At 36.0% G+C, this 16,661-nt stretch overlaps 3 non-coding genes across 3 annotated transcripts; 2 read left to right on the top strand and 1 right to left on the bottom strand.

Annotated features, from left to right (window-relative positions):
- Nucleotides 1–5,081: 5,081 nt before the first annotated feature.
- Smp_tRNA_01569_Thr_AGT.1.1 lies at nucleotides 5,082–5,153 on the bottom strand. Its single transcript has one exon. It is a non-coding gene (tRNA).
- Nucleotides 5,154–6,597: 1,444 nt separating this feature from the next.
- On the top strand, nucleotides 6,598–6,665 carry Smp_tRNA_02123_Gln_TTG.1.1. The gene has a single exon. It is a non-coding gene (tRNA).
- An 8,352-nt stretch (nucleotides 6,666–15,017) lies between these two features.
- On the top strand, nucleotides 15,018–15,088 carry Smp_tRNA_02251_Pseudo_TTG.1.1. Its single transcript has one exon. It is a non-coding gene (tRNA).
- Nucleotides 15,089–16,661: the final 1,573 nt, after the last annotated feature.

Below are 16,661 nucleotides of genomic sequence, written 5' to 3'. Positions count from 1 at the left end.
TATGTATTAGAGAACACAGGTGAGTAATAATCCATAAATTTATAATACAATCCAACTGACTAAAATTGTAGTAGATTAGACAGCGGCCTATGCTCCTCGACGAGGAGTAACAGGCGTAAGTAAGTAAGTAAGACATCGTTTAAGAAGGACTCTGATTGAGTCTTAGGTACGTGAACGTTCTGAGTTACAACTCTAAGTCATTATTGCTATTTCTTCCATTTAAACAAATAAATATTGGTACAAAGGAGCACCAGATAAATATGCGCCTCACAAATCTCATTCGAGTTGTGTGAGGGCTGTGATACTGCCCAGGTGCCCAGACTGAAGCAGGTGGTTTTCTTAGGGGGTCACACCCGGAGCCTTTGACCTAAAGATCTGATCCACAAGGCAGTGGAGCAACGTCAGGACATGCAGTCCCGTAATAGCCGGTGATCAGTAATTGGTTCATACGCCATTTTTTTCCTTCAGGATCCTGGAGCCTATGTGCACCATTGGTTTGAAATCAGAGTTTTCCGAATCCCTCAGATGGATCCTCCATATTTGCTAACGTGGTCAAACCACCGAACATTCACTTTTATCCTCTGAACAATAATAACAGTTAGTAGGATATCCATGGCAGTGGCGTTATACGCGTGGTCATGCGAGAGCATTTGAAGAGAGAGAGAGAGAGAGCTGACTACCCCACCCTCAGCCGTACCAGGGCATTTGAAGAAATGTGAAATTTCCTATATAAAATATGTAATTAAATCATATTTATCGTAGGTTCTTTTTGTAATTTAATCAACTAGTGGTTATTTTCACTAGAAAATTATCAAAAGAATGTAACAGCTATTTAACCATACATATATTTAATTCATGAGTTGATTAAAGCAAGACCACCTTTAAAAACCTGGAAGCACTGAATGACTGTTTCGTCCTAGTGTAAGACTCCTCTTCAGGCGCGTATTCTTGATCTAGCTCAAAGGACCTGAACTATTAAATTAGTACAATTTCCATAAAATTCCTTTCTGATATATGTATATATTATTATCAGAAGAGGGTTTTGTGGATATTATAGTAATTTTATAGAGTTGAGATCATGAATCAATTGAAGCTAGACCATCATGGAAAAATCTGGAAGCACTGAACGGCTATTTCGTCCTATTATGGGACTCCTCAACAGTTCGCATCTACCATCCCACCTCACGAGATACGAACCCAGGACCTATCAATTTCGAATCTCGTGAGGCGGGATCGCAGATATGCACTTCTGATGAGTCCCAGTATAGGACGAAATAGCCATTCAGTGCTTCCATGGTGATCTACTGTCAGTTGATTCATGATCTTAACTATCCAAATATGTATATATTGTTTGAATGTAATTCACTTTGAAGTGTTTTTCTTCAATAGGTAATAACTATTTAATAAATGATTATCACTGATCTAGTTAATAAACATTTAATAATGATACAAAATACTTTACTATTCACATTGTGATATGAATTATCATTATGATCTAGTTGCTATGTAGTTAAAGTTTAATTATATCAAAGTTGACAATGAATAAAAGAATCATCATTTATAAGAGAAAAGTTTTGTTTTTCTTTCTTTTCTTTTTTCTTTTCTTTTTTCTTTTTTTCTTTTTTTTTGTTGTTATTAATAAATAAAATTGGATCAAATAGGAATAAAATAGAAAAAAAAATTGAAATGAATTTACTACTTATAAAATTACTTATAATAGATGATACATACATACATACATACAAATAATAAAGAAAGACATGCAAATTACATAATCAAAGGAATTCTTTTAGTGAGTTTTATAAAGAGAAATGAACTTCACAAGAAAGAAAGAAAGAAAATAACCAGAAAGAGATTTAGATAAGTGTAGTGCCGTGCTTCACTAATAGTTCACTTCAATAACCGTTATTATATCAATTTTAACGGTGTATATAATCAGAAAGCAAAAGGAAGCGGTAACTACATTTTTATTGATAAATGATGCAGACCAGAAAGCTGTGAGCATTTGAGCAAATGTAAGCGAGCAAAGTATACATGACACGTAGTGGAGATAACTGGTAAGCCAACTCGAGAGCGAAGCAAAGATGATGCATAGTGGAGATGGTTGGTAAGCCAACTCGAGAAAGCGAAGCTAAATAATGCGTATTAGAGATGGCGGGGAAGCCAACTCATTTTAAGCAAGCGTTAATCAACATTTATAGTCAGATAAAAATGAATGACAGACATATGATGAATAAGATACGAAGTGTGCATGCATATGCGCTCATATAAAAAGTATAGTCAAGGTTAATAAGCGAATAATTAACAAGATCAAAATATGACTCATAAGGGATAGGCGAATTGACTTGGTCAGAAGCTAGGATAAAGTATATGGGCTTAACATGCCAAACGATACTACATAAGAGTACAAAGTTAGGTTATTAGTATTATTATTGTTATTAGCAAAGATGGACAGTGGCTAGCAGTGGAATCCAGTTTAGCGCGCGTTTCGTCCTATTTTAGACTCGTCAGCTGGATGTATCTGTATCTCGGAGTTGATGTTCACTCTGGGACTTGAACCCAGTACCTTTCGCTTCAAACGTCATCGCGTTATCCAGTTAGCTACTGAGTCCTGATAGTCACTTGCTTGTGCAATTGGGTGAAGTTTAAATTCACTTAGTATTGTTTATTTGAATCTTCCTATTGATGTTTAGGACTGTAATTGATCAGTCTCTTATTGGCTAGCCATTATTCATCTTTGCTTATAATGCTAGTGAATTAAGGCAATATCAAGGCAATACGCACATTATGTATATATGTCAATAAGAGGCTGATCAATTGTAGAAATTTATCCATCATATAAATTTACTGATTGAATACTCTTTAAAATAGGTACTGGAATTAAACTTGATCTGGTGATCATTACAAAACTACAAAAACTCAACCGATCATTTTTCTTACTTTCATCGATCTTTCATTTGTCTGAGACTTGTAATGTGAATGGTTTCAAGCAAACTAACTACTGACAACCTTCATTAATGAGTAGTTTTAATTACCCAGTGTAAAATTTGGTACTGAATTGTTAAGTGGTTACATGGAACTAACTGAAAAGTTACTTAAACTTTAGTACAGTTCTTGTGTTTGCCTTTTAGTAAGACGTTATCAATGACAAATGACAACATAACTTATCCTAGTTCCTAATAAACCTTCATTTGACGATGTATTATTGCTCAAGAATTTCAAACCAGACCAACTATGGAGCAACTAGACTCAACACTTGTATATATGTCATTGATTTATAAGCGAAGTTGTTGTGACTTGAAGCCCGACTAATTATCACGTGATTTATTCATCAATCGAAATACGACTTATTCAATCTTAGTACTATGCCAAAAACTCCGCCTATAGCTCTTCTAGAGTTACTGACTATCCCAAGCACGGGTAAAGGAGGAGGGTTGAGCATAGGGTTTGCGGCACCATCCCGTAGAAAACTAGCTCTCTGCAAAATCGCTAACCAGAAAAATAAGTACTATACCAAACCGATGACGTTCGACCGGTATGAGCAGTCTGGCATCCTTACTAATCCTTACTTTGTTCGCCTAGCCCTTTCAGTGGAATCCAGAACGCCAATAACAACTCCCGCCATACGAATCATTTATTGTAAAATACTTGGTTTATATACCAGCTAAACAGACTACATCACATCATAGAATAAGAAATAACATTTATAAAATATCAAGTGAAAATGTGGGTGTGAACGTGGGAGATTGTAATTAATAAAGTGAACATAATTTAAGAACAGTGAATCGCATAATAATAATAGTATATAGCATTTTCATAGTTGAAATGATGAGTCAACTGAAGCTAGACCACCATGGAAAACCTGGAAGCACTGCAAGGTCGTTTCGTTCTATTATGGGACTCCTCAGCAGCGCGCATCCACGATCCCGCACTCGCGAGATTCGAACCCAGTACCTACCAGTCTCGCGCCGAAGCACTTAACCGATAGACCACTGAGCCGGCATCCAATCTACAGGTCAAAATGAAGCTTATGATAAGAGGAATATAGATATACACAATCTAATTGCTGAATAGTTATGCAATAGGAATATGTATGTAATATTAGTCCACTAATAGTTCGCAGAGGTTACTCATAATTTAATCTTCATTAAGATATAACAAATGTGATACCTTACTTATGGCCTGAAGTCATCTGACTTTTAAACTTCATTAATCTATTTCAATGACAGAATATATTGAAAAAAACATTTACCAGAATATATCATAATGTTCTGATTCTATTAAGTAATTAGTATTTAGTCATTACAGTTCTAATCAAATGTGGTTTGGGTAGGTTTCACTAATCAACAGTAACTAGCACAACGTTTCCCAGTAACCAATAGTTAAAATTACTATCTATAATTATCAGGAATTAGTCCACAATAATCCTAAACAGATGAGATGTATCAATATTATGAGGATGGCTCACGAGTGAACTGAAGGAAGCTCTAAGAAGCTCAGAAAGAGTTGAATATATCCCATCCAATCATCTTTTGGGAGAATACTCAAGAATCCCTACATGTAGTTTCCCTATTAGATAAATGCCAATAACCCCTTGTATGAGGAGGATTAGAGGACTATAATGATGATTTGATTTTTACTAAAAACTATAAGTACTTGACAGTTTTGTGCTATAGTTCAAACTGTTTTGAATAGCATTCTTTTCACTTTTCTTCTATCTTTTCGTTTACGACTTGAAGGATTCTACCATCCGAGTCCTCGAATTGTAGGCGGTATATTAAGAGTCTAAGCTCTAGATATATATTGAATATAACTCAACAACTTGTATTATCATTCAAAATAAGATTCATAATATTAATTTTTTTAAAATTTTTTTGGTTTAAACCGTTAAAAAAAGAAGGAAGTTCAAAGATATAATCTACCATAAATTTTTTTTAAAAATATATAAAAAAATGCATGGCAACAAAATTCTTTGGAATAATCAATAGTATAGATTTAAGATTGTTTTGTGTGTGTGTGTGTGTATAACCAGCAAAAGATCACTTGAACATGATCCCAGTTCAATGTGAGTACGAACATACTGCCTTCAGGGAGAATTGAACTCTCGACTCCTGGTTTACTAGACCAGTGCTTTAACCACTGATCTATGGAGGCGTGTCTATGTGCCAACGACACCAGCCTCAATACAACACGACTCACAAATATACTACACCATCTACGACTTGAAGGATTCTATCGTTCGAGTCCTCGAATTGTAGGCGGTATCTTGAAAATGTAAGCTCTAGATATTGAAAAAACTCAATATCTTGTATTAACACTCAAAATAAGATTCATAATACACATTTGTCAATGAATTCTAATTTTTGACAAATTAATTGATTAAAAAAAATTTTTTAATTTTTTTCATAGTTTAAAGCATAAGTCAATTGAAGGTAGACCACCATGAAAAACTCGGAAGCACTGGACGGTCGTTTCGTCCTATTATGGGGCTCCTCAGCAGTGCGCATCCACGACCTCGCCTTGCAAGATTCGAACCCAGGACATATCAGCCTCGCATCAGAGCATTTAACCGACAGACTACTGAGCCGGTCGACATCCAACGGTATTAATGTCTAACTTCATTTAATCCACGATGTTTGAGCAACTGTTCATCAGGCATTCCTGTTCACTTTTCGTTTAAACCGTTTAAAAAAAAGAAGGAAGTTCAATGATATAATCTACCATAATTTCTTTTTTTTAAAAAAAAATATTAAAAAAAAACACATAGCAACAAAATTCTTTGAAATAATCAATAATATAGATTTAAATTTGTTTGTTTGTGTGTGTGTGTGTGTTTGTAACCAACAAAACACTTTAAAGATTTAATGATGTACACTTAATTTGATTGAGTATAACTTTTTTATTCAGTATGTATATATATATATACTACTTATTAATTATCTCTTCAATAAACCAGTTCATTATTTTAACTAATTTAATTATAAAGTTGTCCTTAAAATGGATATATATGAATTTAGTTCAATGATTGAAGAAGAAGAAGAATAGCTAATTGAAAGATCAATATTTGTACCTATATCTATATCTATATACTACTGATACTTTGATATGAGTAATTGATCTTCCGTATTAATTTGACCTTCTTATTTGGCATATATATATGATATATAATGATAATGATAATGATGAACCCAATTGTGGAAGGAATTTGGTTATGAATTAGGTTACCATTATGTATTCTTATTTAAAAGGTGTGTGCTCAATAGATATGTATATATATCATAGTGAAAGTTGATTAAACGTTATGTTATCTCATTTAGTATTGTTTGTTTGAATCTTCTCATTGATGTTTTTTTGGACTGCAACTGTTCAGTCTCTAATTGGTATATGTACATACTATGCGTATTGCCTCAATATAGCCTTGATCAATGGGAAGATTTAAACAAATAATACTAAATGAATTTAAACTTCATCCCATTTCACAAGCAAGTGACTATCAGGACTCAGTAGGTAAGTGGATAAAACGATGACGTTTAGAGCAAAAGGTATTGGGTTCGAGTGCTAGAGTGAACATTAACTCGTCAGCTGGATGTACCTGCATCTCAGTAGCCGAGTGGATAACGCGATGGCGTTTGAAGCAAGGGTACTGGGTTCGAGTCCCAGAGTGAACATCAACAAGTCTAAGATGCAGGTACATCCAGCTGACGAGTCCGAAATAGGACGAAACGCGCGTCCTGGTTTCCACTACTAGCCACTATCCATCTTTGCTTATCATGATACATATATTTTCTATTGTATAATTTTTAACTAAATAAACTATTCATATCCATGTCTTCCCTTATTATAAGCTTTATTTTGATCTGCGAACTATTATTATACGATTTACCGTTCTTGAGTTATGACCAGTCTATTAATTACAGTCCATCAGAATCACAACTATATCTGGCTAATTCTTGTACAAATATTGTTTTCTATTTTATGATACGATGTGGTCTATCTGGTTGGTATATAAACCCAGTATGTTTGAAATATAATGATTCATACCACAAAGGTTGAAATTAGCGTTTCTGGAATTAATATGCAGGTCTAGGGAGAAAGAAGTATCGATAAGGAATTTTGATTACTCGTAGGAGTTTATGTGCTATTGGTTGGGTTGATAATTCACTGATCTCTAATTGGCGCTATCATTAAGTTTATATATTAATGAGGTATAAGACTACAAGTTATATCATTATTAATGAAAGTAACCTCATTCTGCCTTACTGATTCAACATTTTAGTGAATTAAACGTGTTCGGCAGTTATTTTTAAGTTTGTGTGTTGTTAATTAACTTTTGTACATCAAAAGAAACTGAATGAATGATTTTGAATAAATTGACCATTGGGTAGATTGTTATAAATAAATTAATATATTTGTAATATCCCAATGAGTAGAAAAATTAGATTTTCTGACGTTTCGTGACCTAGTGTAAGCCACTTCTTCAGAGAATATTCGTCCTGTTGTAGGACTCCTCAGCAGTGCCCATCCACGATCCCGCTTCACGAGACTCGAACTCAGGACCTACCAGTCTCGCGCCAGAGCACTTAACCGACTTCAAGATATATGTCCTGGAGTTCTAGTGAGAAGCAGTGACCAGTGGAGTTCAACAATGTCTGTTGTGAGATAACAACTCACTGAAGACAATTGGTGAAGAGTAGCATTACGTTACTAACAAATTTATCAAACACTTATCGAAATTTTCATATTTCGAATATAAGTTACTCAGTAGATTTACAAGTAATCAGATGTAGTAGACAACACTAAGTGAATTTAAAACTTTATCCCATTGCACAAGCAGATGGATACCTGAACTCAGTAGCTAAGTGAATAACGCGATGGCGTTTGAAGCGAAAGGTACTGTGTTTGAGTCTCAGAGTGATTTTCAACTCTGAGATGCAGGTGAATTCATCTGATGAGTCTCAAATAGAACGAGACACGCCTGCTGGATTCTACTACTAGCTATTATCAATCTTTACTTATAAAGCTTGTGACTTAAGGCAATATCGAGGCAGTCCGCACAGGATGCACATATGCCAATAAGAGACTGATCAATTGAAGTCGTAAATAACAATCGGAAGATACAATTAAACAACACCAAGTGAATTTAGATGTAGTAAGCTTATGTTCCCAATGAACACAGAGATCAACCTTCAGCTGTTCAAACGTTCTTTGAACCTGTTCTTCAGACGTCACAGATAATCTCAAATGATGATCACAGTTGACATAAATCATAATCAACTTATAGGCTGACATAATTGTGAAGCGACCCAGGATAACATACTGAATCACTATAAAGAGATGAAATTCATAAGATGAATGATGATGGAGTCAAAATAATCGTACTAACAATAATAATAAGACTAAACATTAAAAATCTGCTTTAAAAAGGAGTTATGTATGAAAGATTACGACGAGTCCCGATGAAGAGGTATATAAAAAGTAAATACAACCTGGTCATTTTGACAAATATCGAGTCATGATAACCAATGATCCTCCAGACCCCAACCAAATAGACTAGATCTTCTGACATCGAATCAAACCAGAGTTGATCAAATTTTCAAGAATAAATTTGTTGACTGACTTGTATTTGTCTTTGTATAGACAAGTGTAGTCTTCGCATATCTGCTTGCGAATCGCATGCATTGTACGATCAATATAACTTGTCCCACAAAATCAAGTTAACTGATAGATTCATATTAAGGTAAAGGGAGGAGAAAGGTTTATCTTAACATACTTTCGAATGAAGTATTTACAGAGGAAGCTTAAAGTTCCACCAAAGGAAGCGTCTTTTTCGGAGATCTTCAATTTTCTATTTAGGGGAGTTTCGTTAAAGTACTTTTTGTGAGTTTAGTATTCATGGCCAAACTGTCCAGTATCGTAGGGATACTTTTCACTTGATATTTTCGTTTCAGGGTACTGGTAGGGTCTAGTCGTTATCCATAACTGTTCGTCAGACTTTATTCAATTCCTCCTCCATTGTGTCCACCATGCCTATTTTAAATTTACATGGTCAAATTCAGCGAGGTGTTTAGAAATATCTAAAAGATGAATTGAAAAGTTAGTTTCAGAGAATTCATTCTAGGTAATCACTTAGCATCTTTCTTACAAATTCATATAACTTCTTCAACAAACCGACATCTCTTCAAGGTAATAAGACAAAAGAGTAAACTATGAGAATTGATAGGATAACAATTCATGAAGCAGCCTATCTCATGTAGAGGAACAAACTTTGCTCGTACTTTCCTGGAAATGACCTTTATTGACAAAGCTCTGTAAACTCTAGATTAATTAATTTCTGAGAGAGAGTAGGCTTCTGGGCAGCATCATCGCTAAACACGGTGGATCACATGCAGATGTAAAGGCGAGGATCGGCAAAGCAAGAGCAGCATATTTACAACTGAAAAACATCTGGAACTCAAAACAATTGTCTGTCAACCAACAACAAGATCAGAATTTTCAATACAAATGTCAAGACAGTTCTACTGTATGGGGTGGAAACCTGGAGAACTACGAAAGCCATCATCCAGAAGATACAAATGTTTATTACCATTTGTCTACGCAAAATACTTCGGATACGTTGGTCAGACATTATCAGCAACATTCTACTGTGGGAGACAACAAACCAGATTCCAGTGGGGGAAGAAATCAGGAAGAAGCGCTGGGAGTGGATAGAACACACATTCAGGAAATCAATCAACTGCGTCACAAGGTAAGCCCTCACATGGAATCCCGAAGGTCAAAGGAGAAGAGGAAGACCAAAGAACACCTTACGCCGAGAAATGGAGACAGATATGAGAAAAATGAATAAAAATCGGATAGAACAAGAAAGGAAGGCCCAGGACAGAGTGGGTTGGAGAATTCTCGTCGGCGGCCTATGCTTCACTGAGGGTAACAGGCGTAAGTAAGTAAGTAAGTAAGTAAGTAAGTAAGTAAGTGAGAGGGTAGGCTAATCGCTACAACAGTGTGAATACTGAGAAAGTTGTACTTTCGGAACTATCTTGACAAGAACTGCCTGTTTATGTTTCTACTGTATAATTATTAAACACTTGAATCATAGTATTCCTAGATTCTTATGTTAAGACGCTATGACTGGGTGCATAATTATCGATTTGTGTTGTCTTCTCGCCAAGTTATTATTGATTCACTACGAAAATACAATTGTGTTTACCTTCAAATATGATGTATTTATGTGTACATTGGATTGCCCTATCTATACTGTTGTGATATAAGCTAATTAATCCATGTTATCATACAAGTTTCGAGTTAGGAACTAAACTGTATTGCGAAAGTTTATCTGCCCGCTATTTTCTTACTCTATTCTTATTATAGGGCTTGGAAAACTGTATCTAGCACCATAAGGGATTATGTAGTGATCTCGGTCATTATATCATTGTCATTCTTCAAAAGACAGTCATTGCACCGTTGGCTGATGGGTCATTCCCCCTCCTACAGCCAATCTATGGGAATTAGTTAATAATCATAATAGGTGATTCAATTGTTCCTCAAAGTAGATGGCCTGATCATATGGGCCCCTATACAATACAAGGATCTGTTCTTTTTCTCCATTGCTTATTTAGATTTGTTTGTTCTTCATCAAGTGGCACTTTCATTATCTGATTGCTGAATGTGTGATGAAATAACTCACTAAAGATTTGATGGAAATAGGGGTGAAAAAAGAAATACATGACAGTTGATATATGTTTTCATTATGGCACCAGTTCTGTTTATCGATGAAGTCTTTCTTACAGGAAAATGAAATCAAGCATGACACATCATTGAAACTAAACATACAGTATGATGTCGTGGACAACCCTGACCATTCTGCTTGATCTGTTTCACTGACAGAACTCATGTCATTACAGTAGGCTATTCAAAGCCATTAACTAATTTAGTCAACTTCTCGAACACCGGTATCAATGGTTTGTCATTGAATTTACTAAAAGTTAACCTTGTCAGGATTTCATTCATTCAGTGAATGTAATTTGATAACTTCGATTTGCACATAGTGAAATGGGTAAATTTAAGGTGCATTATAATGTGAATAGAATGATGGATGCCATTCGGTTACTCCTTATTAAATCCCCGTTTAATGAGAATGATTTCTAAATAAGCGATAGCATTAGACAGAATTGACTTCAACGAAACACTTATCTTTCAAAAAGGTTTCTAACAATGAATGACGGTCGAATCCCTACCTACACCGTACGAGCAAACCCGAATGATCCAAGCAGACAAGACAGAGTACAATTAACTACAGTATGTCTACTTATGATTAATAATTAGAAATTTCTACTACATCTGTTTCATCTCGAGCTTATGGACAACGAGGTACCTTTACTAATTTTGATCAGTTATTGTTTGGATATACCATGAATAACTAGCCTGTTTAGCATTATACACACTACCATATATTTACTTTTACTCCATATATGCTACAATAAATTTGATTAGTGACTATCTATCCGACTGGCTTATGTCATGTGTACGTAAAGTAGAACCTTTTGCAAAAATTAACGAAAATGGCGAAAGTGTGACATTAGAAATTCCTCAAATGCCCTGGTACGACCGAGAGTGAGAAGATTCCACTCTCCCTCTCCAAATGCTCTCACATGGCCACGCTTATATAGCTTCTTACAGGGAAGTCCTACTTACTGCCTTCTCGTGGCGGGGATGTTGTTTACGAAATTGAGAGGACGAAAAGTGAATGTCCGGCGATATAACCGGGTCGGTGGACACGGAAAGTCCACCTAGGGGAGTTGGAAAACCGTGATTCCAAACCAATGGTGCACATGGGCTGGCTCCAGTATCCTGATGGAACAAATGGCGTATGAATCAATCGTTGGTCACCGGCTACTACGGGATTGCATCTCCTCACGATGCTCCACTGCCTCATAGATCAGATCTTTAGGTTAAAGGCTCCGGTTGTGGCCTCGTAAGAAAACCACCTGCTTCGGTTTGGGCACTCGGACAGTATCACAGCCCTCACACAAATCAAATGAGATTTGTGTGGAGCATATGTATCTGGTGCTTCCTTGTACCAATATTTATGTGTTTAAATAAATAAATAAATATTAATAGTTAGTCGGACTTTCAAAACTTGTTGTTTGCATAGCGGGAAAATCATCTGAATTGTTTGCTGTAGAAAGATTTCAAGATTTGAGCCACAAACTTATAGGTAGTTTCAACAACAAAATAATGAATTTGCATCTTTCTACATTTAAAATGACCCTATCCCTTGTTTGCTTGCATCTGAGTTCAGAGAAATCAAAATATTGTAGAAGTGAAAACAGCCTACTGGTGAGTAGTGTACGAAATTTCACACTAGTTAATCGCTGAATACTTCATCGTCATACGCTGGCTAAAACGCATATTATTTTTGGAAGAATATGAAAACGGCACAAACCATGAATTCTAGACGAAGATCTAATCAGCCGTAATATATAATCTACCTTAACAAAAGGTGCACAGATTGTAGAAGCGTTAGTGATACGAAAGTATAACATCGTCTGTGAATACCAGTTTCCCACCCAATCTATCTTAACATTTCCATTATTAGTAGTCTTATTCTATTCAAAAAGTTTTATATGAACATCTTACAGTCAAAGTCACATCTTCATACCTTCGATTACTATTATTACAAATCTTAGTCCGTTCCTATTCTCTTACAGACCATCATTCATCTAATTGAAAAACCTGGAAGCACTGGACGGTCGTTTCGTCCCCAGCAGTGCGCATCCACGATCCCGCCTCGCGAGTGAGATTCGATTCCATGGTGGTCTAGCTTCAATTGACTCATGATTTCAACTACGAAAATACTGAAATCTCCACAAAACCCCTTCTCATTAATTGAAAAAGCTACACTACAATTTCTTATTTTGTAGTTGTCACACATTTTTAATTCAGTTTAATGGCTTACTTTTATGGCTATCAGTATAATCTAAACTTCATAATATCCACTTATCATACAGATGGGTGTTAGTAAATAAAACTTTGAATTGATTTGCGCTGAAGAAAAGATTAGCGGATAGCTACATTCGTTGTAAGGGACAACTGCTTCCATCAATGTACCTGGCTTTTTTTATTGAAAGGTTTAACTCCCGTGGATTTAAGTGAACAAATCAAGTTGGTGAGGCACAAACTCAAGTATAATAGGTACGTCTTTATCTTATCCTCCATGAATTCAGCGGCCTTCATTAACTAAAGAATCTAAAATAAGTCACTATTACCTTATCTATTACTTGACAGATAGACTTTGATCTTTTGGCACATAATTATCTACACACCCTCTAAGCATCGTCAACAAAAAGAACTCCAGACTAGTTCGACTTACTGACCAGAGGGATCAAACTACAAACGATAACAGGGTTAATACTAAGTGACAGATGCATTTTTGCTAGAAGCTAGTCTTCCAATTTATCAGACTAAGTAATCTATTTCCTAATATGCTATTACTTGATTTAACTTCGCCTGTAGCTCCTCCGGGGGCTACTGCCAGTCCCAAGCTCGGATAAAGGAGGAAGGTCGGGCATGAGGTTAGCGACCCCATCCCGTAGAAAACTAACTCGCTAAAAGAACGCTAACAAGAAGTAAGTATTACTTGATTTAGTGAAAGCTGATTTCCACCTCATATAAAATATAAGTATTACATCAATTTCCCTATTAAATCAGCGTTAGTAAAGCAAAGAAAGACATAATGAGACCTCTCGAATCCTGTTATGATTGTTATGTTCTTATGCTCTGTCAATATCATGTGGTAGGACCACCAATCAGAACACTGACTTATACGGCCTTGGTACTGTATCAACCAGTGATGGCGTTAACCAGTACAAGCAGCTTAGAGTCAACTCTGAGTCCTTATTGGTTCTTCTCACCTAGCCCTATATGTTTGAGTCCAGAAAACAATCTCAGCTCCCATTGTATGAATTATATATTTCAGACTTATGAAGTTGCTTAACAGTTATCCAATAGGAATATATATGATAATAGTTCATAAATAATACCTAGAAGCCATCGTTCATTTATTCTTCCTTGAGATTTAACAATGATACCACGGAAATGGCTTTGTAACATACATTCTCGGCATTTCCAGGGGCAACAGCAAGTACAGCACTATAGTACTTTACATTTTGACGATGGGGAGCGCGAATCATAGAAGTTAATTATCAAGATGCGTGTAATTTAAGTAGACCCTATATTGGTGGTATAATAAAATCCGTATAATCGACATTGAGAAGTTTCTTTCCAAGTAAAAAGAATCAACATTACCACCGCGTATATCCTTGAGATATGTATACGAAATGTTATTTATGGAAAAATTAAAGGATGGTGAGATTGATACATTGAACTACATACTTTGTTAATTAGTTGCAGATATACTTACAAAGTTGACTTTTAAAACCAATACCATGTACTTCACACCAGTTTAATATGAAATTACGCATCATAGCTGGTTTATATTGATCACTTTAATCATTTAGGAGTTGCTTTAAATCAAATAATCTGATAGTGAACGACGTTTCAGAGTAGCTAGCCGCCTGTGGTCTTAGTGTCAATATATGAGCCACCCAGGATGTATAACAACTGACTCTACTAGGACGCAATACAAGTGCGATATACTGGCATTTGATCGCGGAGCAACACTCAAATATACTAAGACAACAGAAACAAACATGTTGAAGTAAGGAATAGTTCTAGGTAACTATGTATCACAATTTAATGTTTATCGTAGTTTACCCCTTTTGTTGACTAGGTAATCAAGAACACACCATACGAATGATTGAAATGGGTTTCATACAAAGTTACGTTTGGGGGAAAGTTAGTCTCTCATTTATAAATCCTCAAGTACAGACGAAGACAATCGCTCTAAGCTATTGTATGGTATGTTAGTAGATATTAAATAACTTGAAGGAAATATTTTAAATTCACTTAGTATTGTTTGTTTGAATCTTCCCATCGATGTGTTAGGACTGCAACTGGTCAGTCTCTAATTGGCCGAGTGGATAACGCGATGGCGTTTGAAGCAAGGGTACTGGGTTCGAGTCCCAGAGTGAACATCAACTCTGAGATGCAGGTACATCCAGCTGACGAGTCCGAAATAGGACGAAACGCGCGTCCTGGATTCCACTGCTAGCCACTATCCATCTTTGCTTGAAGGAAATATGCTACATATTACTATCTACCATAATAAAGGATGTTACCGGGTATAGAAGTATGGTGGTGGGACCATAGATAATCAAATTAAGATCTAAAATAAATCAATAAGCTTCCCAATCATTATTCTGAATAGGACAGGAAAATCTTTGCTTTTTAGACGAGATTATTAGAATATCAGAAGTTGGTTGTTAGAGCCTCCAAATTATATAAACAGATTTATAGTTCCTGAAATGAACTTCAAAGTGATCTTCAGAAAATCTAGTCCATTGAATTCTCAAATTTATTCAAAGAGGTTTACACTTTTCTGATAAGTATCAACTTCACTGATGATATGATGAGTTTATTATAGATATTGTACACCTTGAAAGGGTATAAACAATTTTGAACTGGAAGAGTAAAAATAAAAGCTTTAAGAAAATGATAAGAAATTGACTTGAAGATCGTAACAAAATAGTATATTGTATCGACCGAGCACATTTTCCTATTTATTTATTTAAACACATAAATATTGGTACAAGGAAACACCAGATAAATATGTGCCTCACAAATCTCATTCGATTTGTGTGAGGGCTGTGATACTGCCACGTGCCCAAACCGAAGCAGGTGGTTTTCTTAGGAGGCCACACCCCGAGCCTTTGACATAAAGGTCTAGTCCACAAGGCAGTGGAGCATCGTAAGGAGATGCAGTCACATGGTAGCCGGTGACCAACAGTTGGTTCATACGCCATTCGTTCCATCAGGATACTGGAGCCCATGTGCATTATTGGTTTGCAATCAGGGTTTTCCAACTCCCCTAGGTGGATCCTCCACATCCACCGACCCGGTGAAAGCGCCGGACATTCGCTTTTCGTCCTCTCACTTTTGTGAACAACACCCCCGCCACGAGAAGGTAGTGAGTAGGACTTCCCTGGCAGAGGCTATATATTCGCGTTTCCTAACTCTATTTCAGTAAGTCAGTCAGCTACAACGTAGGACCAGGCACATATATGCATCGGTCCAAGTTGCCACGACCCATTAACACAACAAAATGAATACCAAATTCATAGTAGTTAATTTAATGGTGGTAATATTTATAGAAAAAAATTGTATATGAGGATATTGTACATGAAGACAGTCAACGATAGTGAAAGTTAGTCAGCTACAACGTAGGACCAGACACATATATGCATCGATCCAAGTTGCCATACCTCACTCATTAGCAAAACAAGATGAACACCGAATTCATAGAAGTAATTAATTCAGTGGTGGTAGTATATAAAGAAAGGTTGTATATAAGGATATAGTATAGGAAGGAAGAACGTTATGAAGCAATTTTAATCTCAAGGTTTAAGGGATGATAAAGAGTGTATACACCTACGCCATTGTGGTCGATTCTGAGCCATGTCACTCAGAGTCTCCAACCACTGGTTACGATAGTTACGCGGACCCCAACCAAGTAGTCTGCATCTACCAACATGGCTCAGACTAGAAGT

The sequence above is a fragment of the Schistosoma mansoni genome, chromosome 2 (assembly GCF_000237925.1).
Source record: "Schistosoma mansoni strain Puerto Rico chromosome 2, complete genome".
Taxonomy (NCBI): domain Eukaryota; kingdom Metazoa; phylum Platyhelminthes; class Trematoda; order Strigeidida; family Schistosomatidae; genus Schistosoma; species Schistosoma mansoni.
This window is presented reverse-complemented; position numbering and strand designations above follow the sequence as displayed.